A 13,216-nucleotide genomic window follows, 5' to 3' on the forward strand; every position below is an offset into this window, starting at 1 on the left:
ATTATTTCTGCAAGTGGAATGATGACGGCTGTAACCTTGAGGTGAGGCGCACACACACACACACAGAGAAAAACACACACACGAGGAGCTCTGTGATGATGTTTCACTGTAGTGCAGGATAAAGCAGGTATGTGGTCTGCGGTGTAAGCTCCCCTTCCGTGCTCTCCGCTTAGGTCATGGCGGAGTTTCCTAACCCGTGCCCTGTGTTTGAACATCCTGTGTGTGTTGTCTGAGCCTGGCGAGGCTGCCTCATTATGTGACAGGCAGAGGAGAGTATTTGATCCGGGATATTTAGCCTCCTCCACTCTGTCACAGCCACTGGAGCCCTCTCAAGGTAATTGACTGACTGTTTGATCTCCCTGTGACTCTACACTGGTACAAGACGGCAACACACACACACACACACACACACACACACACACACACACACGCACGCACGCAAACACATTCGTCACTTGCAAGCGTCTACTAATGGGCGGCACACACTCACACGTACGTTCACTCACACATGTAGCACACACCCGGTGTACCCTCCCCCAAAACACCCAACAATCCAACACGCTCCCCCCCAACACACACACACACACACACACACACACACACACACACACACACACACACACACACACTGTTGTTATCATTTGTGTGCAGTGAGGTAAGGGAACAGAGGAGGAGAGTTTTGAGCTGTTAAAAAGGAAACAAGGAAACTCCTCCATAGCTATGGGCCATGCTTTCTTCCCTCCGCACCAAACGCCGCATGCTGTTACAAATGGTAATCGGCTCTGATTGTCACAAATTTCAAAACAAACGCTAGGTGACTGAAAAGCCAAAGTGACGCCCCGAGTGATACTCCGACAGAAAGCCAGAATCAAAGCGTGCCGACTATAATTAGGTTCCATCTGGGCTACATTATTTAAAGCCGCACCAGTTAATTGCTTGTGTACAAATGGCCTATTTTATTTGAATCAAACTTTTTTTTGTGATTCGTAATTACATTGATGTGAAGGGGGCCATATCTCTTTACTTCATTTATAATATAAATACATATTCAAATTATTAAGAGGACTTTGAGGCGAGGGAAATGTAAAGTGATGATACTTCTCTTCGGGTGAATTGAATTTCTTTAAACAATTATGAGTGCTTAATCAAATATGCTGACATTTGGGTTAAACATTTAATGAGCTTCAATTAAAAAAGGAGATGAACAATGATATAATCGTGAAGCGAAAATTACAAAAACAGAATACCTAACAGGACTGATGCGCACGATATTATTGCATGCAGAAGCAAACATTTTCTCATTTCCTCTTGTCAAAGTTTTCATCAAAAAATCTAACACAAACCGTGGATTCTCTTATTGATTTCCTATCGATGGTAACCTGAGCTTTTGTTTTATCTCGATGTGAGGCCGAGCGGTGCGTGGTGGTGCGGGCCCTGGCCGGCTGTAACCTTAGCCGGGCTGCTGTTTGTGGAAACTATCTGTTGCATGGATCAGCGGTGGGGAATCGCTATCTGTATCCTGGTTGTCAGACGATCGGATTTCCGCCCCTGACGCTCTCTGATATTAGATGATCTTCCGCGGTGTGTGTGTGTGTGTGTGAGAGTACGTGCACAGTGTGTGTGTGCATATGTGTGTGTGGTTGTCCGTGAGAGATGCACACGCGCGTACAGTCAGTTATGCGTGTTGTCATCTTGCTTGCCGACATGCGTAAAGGTCAAGGATGTCATTTTGTCCCGCGCGGCTGTCTGTCGAAGGGGGTTAGGACATGTTGCCACTGGAGACGAGGTCAAAGAGAGCCCAGGCAGGTGACAGCCGGTCAGCCACACTGCCAGAGCAACTCTGTCCTCTGTAGCAAAAACATGGAGATGTTGTCCTCAGTCGAAAAGCTAATTAAATCTAAATTTACCCGCCCTCCCTCCCCACCGACACCACCACCCCTCAATTTCCACCCAGGGTGAAGACATCCACGTCAAACCCACAGACAGTGTACAACATCGGTACAATCAGACTTTGTTTATGCTATGCTACGCTATGTGTTTTTCATTTTAATAAAATCAACATGGCACTAAGCCTTCACACGTCTACAGGGGCAAGAGAGACGCATCACAAAGGGAAAAAATTAAACAGAAAAATGACTAAACCAGAGCTCATTTCATCAAACCAGTAATACCACTGCTGCTTCTTCAATGCAATTCATTTTTAATGCTCGTCGGTAAGTGGGGTCTGCTCCCCCCCCCCTTCTTACCCCCCTCGTAGTGCTTTTAATTACTTTGCTTATTATTGTGTGTTGTTGTTAGACAAAAACAAGGCAGAACTCATTACACATCCAGAGATGAGGAACCTGAATCACTAGCTACAGGGGCCGCTGAGGGGACTCGGTATTTACTTAGAATAAAATGCAAACAGAAGAGAGACATGGAGAAACAAAATCGCGTGAAAGCCCAGAGAGAGGAGAATATCACATTAACTTGTTGAAATCGTCGCCCGACGTAAGCTACTTTACATTCCATATAATAACTCCAGGAAGAGTAAAACTTGTGACAACAAGGACTCCACACAAAAGACACTGTGCTCCTTCTTTCTCCTTCAGTTCCCTCCCTTCATCTATCCTTCCCCACTTGCCGCCTCATACCCAGACTGCACTGAGTGCTTTTTTATTTTAACGTGAATGAGTGGCCTTGGCCGTCATAAAGGACCCTCGCTTTTATAGACTTGGAGCACAGTATTTACAAGATAACCCTGGTCCAAGGACAGCGCGAGCTATTTGATACCAGTGTCAGCCTCTCCCTGCTCCCCTTCAGTAAAAATCGAAAGCCCAAACATGCCCTCGCCTCTGACGGCACCTCTCAATGTCAGTTGTTTTACTCCGCTCTAGTAAAAATGGGATGAGCCACTCTGGAACAAGAGCAAGACGGCTCAGTTGCACCTTTTTCTCATTTACATCTTTCATTGGAATTATAATAACATTAACGTGCATTCAAATATTAAAACTGAATATTCAAGTTAGCAGTGTATACATACAGCATGTGAATACAAATACAACTGGAACAATTTGAAATTATAGTCTGAGCACACTGTTTGCTCAAAAACAAATCTCTTTGACTGCACCATGAAACTCACAATTGTGAGAATGTCTTTGTAATAGGAAAGTAACTAAGTACATTTACTCAAGTGCTGTACTTAAGTACAATTTTGAGGTACTTGTACTTAACTTGAGTATTTCCATTTTATGCTACTGTATACTTCCACTCCACTACATCTCAGAGGGAAATATTGTACTTTCTACTCCACTACATTTATTTGACAACTTTAGTTACTAATTACTTTTAAGATGAAGATTTTTCACACTGGATAATATAACAAGCTTTTAGAATACAGCACATTGTTAAAGGCTAAACCAGTGGTTTCCAACCTTTTTGGCTTCTGACGTCTTACAAAGGAGTGTGTGGTCAAGGTTATACAGCTCCACCAAATGTTATTTTTTTCACTCTAATCTTCTCACATGTCAATACATGTTCAAATGATCCAATATCTCACCAAAAATCAATGATAAAAGAAAAAGTCAAAAAACGTATTAACAGATTTGTGTATCAGAACTTTGTTTTCTCCTTATTTTTTCTCTGCCATTAATCCTCTCTCGACCCCTCAGATATATCTGGTGTCCCTGTATGTAACAACTGTATATAAAGTAGTTTGAACTAGCCCCACCTTCATCAGCTAAAACAGTAACATGCTGCTTACACAGTCACGCTTCAGTATTAATCATCTAATGATGTTATATATAATAATATATCAGTCAGTCACTTAAGTAAAGGATCTGAATACTTCTTCCACAACTGGAAATAGAAGGAATTCAGCGGCACATAGCGTATTCTCCTATTCATTTCCATTTAAACCATTCTTCTCTTGCTCCTAGTGACATATCCATTATGGTGGACAAATATTCACTCCGGCGTGTTCAAGATTCTTGTTTTAAACATGCACATATAGATTCAGTGTACACATGTGACAGAGAGAGACATAGAAAGAGCGAGATTGAGTGACTGAGTGTGCGTACACATGTATGTGTATGGAGGGGCCTTGTTGGGAGTGCCACCCAGACATTAGCACTGTAAACAGTGTAGGCCTCCTTCCCTGTCCGGGCCCTTTGTTCCATCTGCGCCACCATTGGTCGGGACTTAAATGGCAAACACTCAGGGGCTGCTAGCTCGCCTGACACGGTTTTGTTTTTGGCCTATTGAGGGGCAATGGAGAGCTTCTGTTTCTATGCCCAGGCACAATGTGTCTCAAAAGCAGCATGGCTGAAAAGAGAGGCCCCCACAAAGACTGTCCATTAGTGGAGGCACTGCATGCATGCGTATACGTGCAAAGCGCATACACACACACACTGACACACACACACACATCATGACGCCTGGGCAAGGGTCAGGACAGACAACCTTGCCAAAGACACTGGTGGAGACGGAGCATGCGCACATGTGGGTAACACACACACACACACACACACAAGCATAGAGTCTATATAACCAAATCCAAGCCAAACTGCACACTCGCTACACCACTTCACTATACTACACTCACTCCTCACTCACATAAACACACAACCTCTGCTCCACTTCAACACAATGAGGTTCTGGCACGCACGCACGCACACACACATGTAGACTACACACTCACGCACCGCCCTAGCACCTTCAGGACAATACCAGGCATAGAAAAACACACACTCGCACGCACACACCCACACTTCTACAATATCAGACATACACACATCACTCAGTCACAAAAGAGGTGGAGGAGGAGGAGGCGAGGGGTAAGAGAGGCCCCCTTGCACCTGTAAGAAAGACGGGCCACATTCAGAATCAATGGTCACAGAATAGACAGCTTTGAGTGTGAGAACCCCCTTCCACACAAGACTACGGCGATCGCACACACCTTGCACGCAGCCCTCCTTCACTAACCAGGTTGTATAAGCTCTATAGAAGAATAGAGCACCGTCATTAACACCACTGGCACATGCTTTGTGCAATGCATGGTACAACTGCGAAGGCATTATAAACTGGCAGCATGGTGAGGGAATGTGCAACATGTCAATCTGTTTTAAATGATCCCCCTCTTTTTGCTTAATATTCCACCAAATAAATCTACCCTCTGCTGTTTATACAGCACCACACTTAATGTTTTCATTGCGTCCATTGAGAAACAACATGCCTTGTTGCATGTTCTTCACAACGCTAGGGCTCATGTCTGGCGACAAAGAGCGTGACGCAGATTTGATAACCTTGTAGCGACAGTAGTCATGACTAGCACTTCACCCAGGGATCTCTTTCACGCACGACAAGCTAAAAAAAAGCTGCGCAGTGGACGCAAATGAGGATATTCTATGCAACGATTTGTCACCCGTGTCAATCTCAGACAAAGCTGAGAAAACACATCTGCGTCAGCACAAAGCGGTTGCCTTGCGACCTTATAGGACATTAAAAGGAACAGCAATGCAAAGATAAAAACTGGTGGAGCTGGCCTTTGGCCTCAGACTGTACTGAAGTGAAGGCGTACACAAGAATAAGCACGTGTGCATATATATATATACTTGTGGGATTCTTGGGTGAGATGACATGCATGCAAGCCCCTTGGTTTTAACTCAACAGATTTCCACTGGGGCCAACCAGCAACAATTTAAACGCTGCTTGATTGAACACTTCTCACTGCTTAGCATCTCCCTGGTGCAGAGGACGCACATACATACAAACAGGCAACAGTGTTGTTGTTGAACATGTGGTATTCTAGACTATAGGATTACCACACAGTTCTGGAGCCTTAACATCTTAATGCACCAACTAGGTGCTCTGTAAAGACCCTGACACACCAAGCAGTCGGTCGTCGGACAGTTTTGGGCCGTCGGTGAGCTTCCGTCGGCCTAGATTTTGCGGTGTGTCCCATACCGTCGGCTCCAGTCTGCCCTTGTCTGAGGTTTTTCGGCCGATTCAGCATGTTGAATCAGTGGCGGCGCCCGCCGGTGAGAGAAATCACTCAGATTGGCGCTTCAGCTTAAACGAATCAGTGAGAAATGGAAGAGAGGAAAGCAAGCCAACGCAACAGGCGGCCTTTGTCGCCGTTAGTTCTCTGATGTCAGGTTGGTGTGTCCCCAGCTTAAGGGCCTCATTTTACTTTTTTTGCGCCTCAAATAGAGGCACATACATACATATACATACACCTGCTATGCATGTGTAGAGCTACTTGTCACATGACCTTGTGATCCCATGCATTGTAACACATACAGAGACGGGGACATAGTGTGTGTGAGTTGGAGGGATGAAAGGAGGAGGAGAGGAGAGGAGAGGAGAGGAGAGGAGAGGAGAGAGGTCAGGTGGGGGAGGAGCAGGCCAGGGGTGGAGATAGCAGAGAGTGGGTGTTGAGGGCGGGGCAGGTCTGAAATAGATCACTTAAGGGAACAAAGTGTAATTAATGGGTCGCCACAGATAAGAGGGCTCTGGCCCTATCTGGGAATGTGCTAATGGAGTTGACACACACTCAGCAAGATCAGTGGACAACCCCTCTTTATGTTTGCGTGTACGTGCACGTACAGGCCTGGGCGTGTGTGTTTTAAGGACACACAATGGATAAATAGTGGGAGGAGAAGACTGCTAAGGTGACAGGTTAACATGGTTTCCTTCATGACGAAGCTCTGCCATCCCTGCAATCAGAGAAAACCCAGAAGGAAACACACACACATAACATTTCTTCTGCTACACACAAACATATCTATGCGAGTCAGCCTCCCTAACTCACGTAGACGTACCGCCTCACATCAAAACATGAGTGATGTTATTACACTTGGCGAGCCGGCACGCCTTCAGTCGTGGGGATGTGGTTGTTTACGGAGAGATGGAGGAGGAGGAAACCGCCTGGTCAAGAGAGGGTCAGACCTGAAGTGTTCTAAGAGAAGCAAACTGACACAAACCTCTCCTCAAACTTCCTGCCTGCGTGTGTCCCTGCGTCAGGGGAACCTGGCTGGAGCCAAGAGGCCTGTGCATGTGGATATGTAAGTGTGTGTGTGTTGGGTTAAATCTCTTGGGTTTGGAGCCTGGTCGGCGGAGGGTTTGCAGGGCCCCACGTGCGCTGGGGACAGTGAGATGGCTTGTGATGGACAAGGCAAGACAAGGAGGATTTCCCCTGTTTGTCTGAGAGGGCGCAGCAGGCGCGTCACCCACACACAGAGGGAGAAGTCTGTCTCCGGGATGGATTTCATGTGTGTGTGGCACGGGGTAGGTCAGGCATCTGGTTGGTTTTGTGTGTGTGTGTGCCTCTCTCAGGGTCACGGACCCGGGGCCATCTACTTCAGTCTGGTTAAGTCAGATGAGCCAAGGCCACACTGACACACCGCATGACTTAATAATATAGAGAGAGACCCCTGGCTCGGTGCCGCTCAGACGTGTGAATAATCAAAATAAAAAAAATCTTACTTCTTTATGGAAATGAACTATTTAATATCATTACAGTCACCTTGACAAGTCAATAAATATCAAATGAAGTAAGCGTAACAGTCCTTAAACACAAGGGCGTGACCTCGACAACACCAAGCTGTGCGTCGTGTTGTTATGTGTGTCCTCAGCAGCCTGAAAAGTGTGTTTTGTTTGCGCGCGAGTGTGTGATGTAGCATCAGGGGGTTAAACGGAGAGGGACGAGACTCCGATCTGTCAGGACAAGGGGAGAACGGCTTCAGAGACTCAACATCAACCCCTCTCTCTCTCTCTCTCTCTCTCTCTCTCTCTCTCTCTCACACACACACACACACACACATTCACGCACGTACACAAACACACTGACGGACAGTCCATTGCTCCCAGCATATCTCTACTTTGTCCTTGGACTGTCTGAATACCACTGGAGGCGAGCATGATTTGAGAGAGCAAGTGGGAACAAGAGAGAGGGAGACAGAGAGCGGAAGAAAAGAGGAAAATGATAGAGGGAAAGGAGAGGGAGAGAAAAGAGGCGCCCCTCAATGACATCTAAAGAGATAACTCACTCTCCAGAGCTTCTTTTCTCTTGCTATCACTTTCCCAGGCAGCGCTCCTTCCACATAAGGCCTCAAGTGGGAGTGTGTGTGTTAACTCTGCGTGTGCAATGAATGAGTGACAGTAGCGTATGTGGGAATACAGCGTACGTGAAGGTGAAAAAGGCAAAAGATTTTTGAATCTCAATGAGATGATCTAAAGAGCTATCAAGCACAATGGCGTGCATACTGAATACGGCACATTGTATACGTTGGAAACAAATGTTCGGCTTGACCAGACTTCACGATTGTTGCCAGAGATTATTATTAAACTGGTTTGCATGTATGTTTGCATGTAACGTCAGTATTTAATTGTGTGGATAAAGCTGGAAGTTGATAATACGAAATAACTGTATGCTATATATATTCATGTTAGGATCATTTTCGCTGTGACAGCTCCACTCAGACGACTGCTTAAGAAATGATGTATAGAGCGCAACACAAACAACAGCTGGCTTGTCTCTTGATTGAAAGTTAACTTCGGGAAAACAAAGCGTCGGGCCAGTGGCGGGTCACGACGATGTTGAAAACACCCAAACAAAACAGCAGGGAAACACAAAGTGGCCCGATGCTGCCACTGTTGTCGGGAAATGCTCCCCTTTGTAGGCACAGACAACTGTGGGGAAGAGTTAACCTTTTGATAAGCTGCTTCCAGTCCCAGCTGTATGCATTTTTCATCGAAATGTGTGAGTCAGAAAGAGAATAATTATCTCCTCTTGCTCCGTGGAGAGGCAAAGGGTTGCAGCCCCCAGTCTGGTCTTCATAAATGAACTAAGTCCTGAAATGAAGCAGCGCTGATGAGCAGAGAGAGAAACCGAGTTATGCTAATTCATAACACAAAAATAAAAGGAAGTCTACAACTATCCAGCACTGAGACGCATGCATATGCGGCTTTCCTCTTCATTTCAATGAGATCACTGAATTTGTGCAGTGAAGTTGTCATCTCAGGAGACTCCAGCGGGGTCGTCCCTAATATGTGCAATCACATATTCCAGGTAGCTTCTGCTGTAAAGCGCTGTGCTAATTCAACAAGTTCTCATCCCAACTCATCACATACTGCCGCTTTGTCACACCCCTTGGTGTCACTTCAGGATTAGGCAACAAAATTACTTAGTTAGGTTTAGGAAAAAACTACATGGTTGGGCTTAAAACTGCTACGCTTGTAAAGTGAAAATGAAACTGAACGTTGTGAACACGGGACACAAACAAACAACTGAATGGAACCCGAAAGTGAAACGTAACACACAGGACATGAACAGCGGTCTCCTGGATGAAAGTCCTATGTTTGTTGGACCCATCCACCTCCCCTCCCGCCCGCCTGATGTGTGTCTTTTCGCGCTTAAAACTACTTCACCACAGCACTTTCCTTGGGCGTTTAATATTACCGCAGATTGGTTTACATTGTAGTTAATGGAAAGCCTGGTGTGTCTCATACAGGCGCTAAAGGGTGCCTTGTGTGGCGGTATCACACGCCGATGGCCATGACAAAGCATCAGGATTTGACGCCCTCAGAATGAGAACAGGCCAGATAATTCTAATATATTACAAGACTTCCTGATTTTATTTCATCTGTGCACTTGTACCAGTAGCAATCACCCGGACCAACGGAGCTCGCATGTTTCATTGACGCAGTGTTATTGTTGGTCTAAACACGGCCCAACAGTCCTTGCTGCTGTCTCTGGAAGACTTTCCTAATCAGTACAAGCATAAACATGTATGCACAAATGCACTCACAGACACACAAGTTGAGCAGTGTCTGCCAAACAGGGCAAGGTCACTGATCCCGGTTTCAGAGTGGCCACGATCACCTCTGGAGGAGACACAATCTACACCCACCCTGGCACAGACACACACAGAAAAAAACAAAAGCAGAGCACCCACCCCAACAGAGCTTAAGACCTTTATCTGACAGCATCAGCTAACACCAGATACACACACAGTCCTGCCCTGACCTTGCAGCACTTCAAGACTAATCAAAATTGTAGCCGGGATCAGAGGTGTGGGTACAACGGGCAGAGAGTCATTCATTTTGTGCATGTGTGTGTTCTTCTATATGTGTGTGTGTGTGTGTGTGTGTGTGGTGGACGAGACGAATCAGAGATTGAGGGAGGGGAGGTCAGGGGAGGCGCTCACCCTCTCAATCCTCCACTATTGACTTGTGAGTACAGAGACGGAGGCGAGCGGTCAACGGCAAATAGAATAAACTGATCAATAACCTCGCACTTGTCAGGAGGGACGAAGGCACCTTTAAAAAAAACAACACAGCAGCTCAACTTGAACTATGCAGGAGGGGAACATTGATCAAATCACGTAGAGCCCTGCCAGTCCCGCTCTCACCCAGTTTTGTCCTCCATCCATGGCGTGTGTGGAACGCTACTTCTCAATAACACTGTGGGAGAAGGCTTAGAGAGGAGGATGAGGTGGTGTCATGAGAAGCCATAACCAAGTAGCAAATTAAGAGAAATAACAGTAGGGGTGGGAAAAGAATCGATTCACCTATATACCACAATTTTAAAATTGATTTTTTAATGCCAGAATCAATATATTTGTTTCATTTGAGTCTATGCGGAGGTAGAAGGAAATTACAGCTTTTATTGTTGTAGTCTGAGTAACGTGACGTCATATTCGTTCCGTATCCGTCAACCAAAACAAACCTTAGCTGGCTGCCACGAGGAAGTATGAAACAGCGGCGGGTCCGCTTGGATACGACTTCAACCCTCACATATTAAATCCAAAGTGGTAAACAGTACACATACAGTAAAGTATGGAAACACTTTGGGTTTCACACATTGTCAGGAAACGCAGAGCTAGACATCACGGCTAAAGCTGCATGCTAACTGTCATGGACAGGAAACATTATTGTATTGCGGTAACGTGTGGTTTAGCCAGCCGCCACTCGCATCTCCGTGGTCAAATTGGCCGACGCTACAACTGTCGAGGACCCATATACTGACATTTATGTTAAATACAGTCAAATGGAGCTAACCAAGGATGTATAAAGAGAATGGAGCTGACGGGAGAGAGCTAACGATGGACTTGGCGAAGTGTACACGTGTGACTAAATCTGGTTTTCTAAATCTGACAAAGGGAACTGTATATACAAAATACATATACTGTATGGAAATAAGATTGATTTACTTCACCAGAAGTATAAAACATTACATGTCCCTTATAAATTAAAAAAGAAAATACCATTAATTTGTGAGTGAAATGTCTTTCTTCTTTGATATTTGGGTTGCTGGAAAAAATGTAAGAAATAATGCCTGACAATGACTGATATATTTGACTTTAAGACATCTCTGACTAAATACATGCTGAAAATGAAACATTTTAATGCATTAATTTAGATATTTTTCAAATTAAAAGTCCCTAGATGTGTATGATTCAACTTTTTCCCATGGTCTAGTGTCTAATGTCAGCAGTAAGCAATAAGCAATAAATTGTAAAATCGAATCGCAATACATAACGAATCGGTACCCAAGTATCATGACAGTATCGAGTCCCAGCTCTAGATAACCGACACATTTGCGTGAAAATGGCTCATCCTCAGCCTTCAAACAACAAACAATTAAAGAATGTGATTGAGTTTGTGTGTATGTGGCTGCTTGTTGAGGCGGGTGATGGAGAAAAGGGAAATAGAGAGGTAAAAAAGTCGTCAGGATCAGGAAACTGAGTCAGGGGAAGGAAACTGCAAGCGAGAGCGGCAGAAACACAAGTGCGGGAAGGAAGAAAGGAGAGGAGAAAAACTACCCTCTGTCATAATTTAAACGAGCCGTAGTCTCCCAACGCTCTGTTTACAATGTATAATTTATGCCTCCCAGTTCAAACACAGCTTTATCTGCACTCAGCTGCTAAGTGATATGATTTCACTTTTTATAGCAGCAGCCCCCCCCCAGCCGTCCAATCCACCACCACCACCCCCAGTCCCTCTGTAATGCAGGCTGGTGTGATTCTGCACGCCTCATGCACTGACTTTCAACTGTACAGCCCCCCGAGGGCTAAAGTAGCATATTAAACCCCTCCCTAACCCCATCCTCTTCCCTCCCTCAAGCAAAACCGCAGACACACACTTAAGCACATGCGTTCTTGTGTGCATACGCACACACCCCAAGTCATGCACACGCGAAAAGAGAGGGACTGCCTCATATTTTACAGCAGTTAAAGTTTCTTTCTGTATTTATTGCTGTATTGGTGAGCGGTAATGTCCCATTTCACAGCAGCACACTGTGACCTATGATCAGAGCCTCTCTGATGACCCCTGAGTTGCACTAACACACCACTTAGGTTACTCCGCTTTAATGGCACTTTTCATCTGCCCTCCTCCACACTTACCCAGCGGTGCACACATACATTAAAGATATATATATATATATATATATATATATATATATATATATATATATATAGCTATATATAGGTATCGCATTGAACATCATCTGGTTAATGTTTGGCATCCTAATACACAAAGTGGTTGTCGAAGGTTACGCCCTATAATAAAAGCTTAATAGGTTTCCACAGTGTTCGCCATGGTGATCAGTGTAAGGCCAAAAATTCAACCAGTGAAGGCATAAACTGTGGTGTATTGTGGAAATGACCAAGTGTAAGGTGAGCATGGACATTCATTAATATTATTTTTTAGTAGTATAGTATTAGCGCTATTAGTAATTTTGTTGAGTTACCATAGACCATGTCAAGGTATTTTGATTTGAGAAAATTGTATCTGTTGTACTAATGTAGCTCTGTGATGATCAAAATTTCAAACCAAACAAAAAAAAAACCTTCTTTAGTCACATGTGATGATTTTGTGCCTCATATACTATAATATATGTTACACTACTTTAACTGATGCACACTAAGAGCTCTAAGGTCTATTCTCATTATGTTACAAATCAATTTATCTGACTTCTGCAGTGAGTATTACCCCTCTGCTTTTCTTCCTCTCTGAAACCCTTCTCCTCTACTTTCCCACCATTCCCACTATGCATCCCACCGCTCCCTTCCTCCAGCATCCCTCTTTTTACTTATTCCCTGCCATCTCTCCTCCCTCTCTTCTCTCTCTCAGCTATCTGCCTACATAGTGTTTGTGCTAGCAGAAAAAATTCCCACTTCGTCTCTGGGGGGAACTGCGTTTTTCTCTGCTCCGCTCGTCTCTCGTTCTTCTC

The 13,216-nt window shown here is 44.8% G+C and overlaps 1 protein-coding gene across 1 annotated transcript in view; it reads right to left on the reverse strand.

Moving 5' to 3' along the window:
* Nucleotides 1-13,216, reverse strand: part of fam172a (family with sequence similarity 172 member A) — a 170,236-nt gene that overhangs the window by 5,342 nt on the left and 151,678 nt on the right. The window lies entirely within an intron of this gene.

The sequence above is a fragment of the Sebastes umbrosus genome, chromosome 8, assembly GCF_015220745.1.
Source record: "Sebastes umbrosus isolate fSebUmb1 chromosome 8, fSebUmb1.pri, whole genome shotgun sequence".
Lineage (NCBI taxonomy): Eukaryota > Metazoa > Chordata > Actinopteri > Perciformes > Sebastidae > Sebastes > Sebastes umbrosus.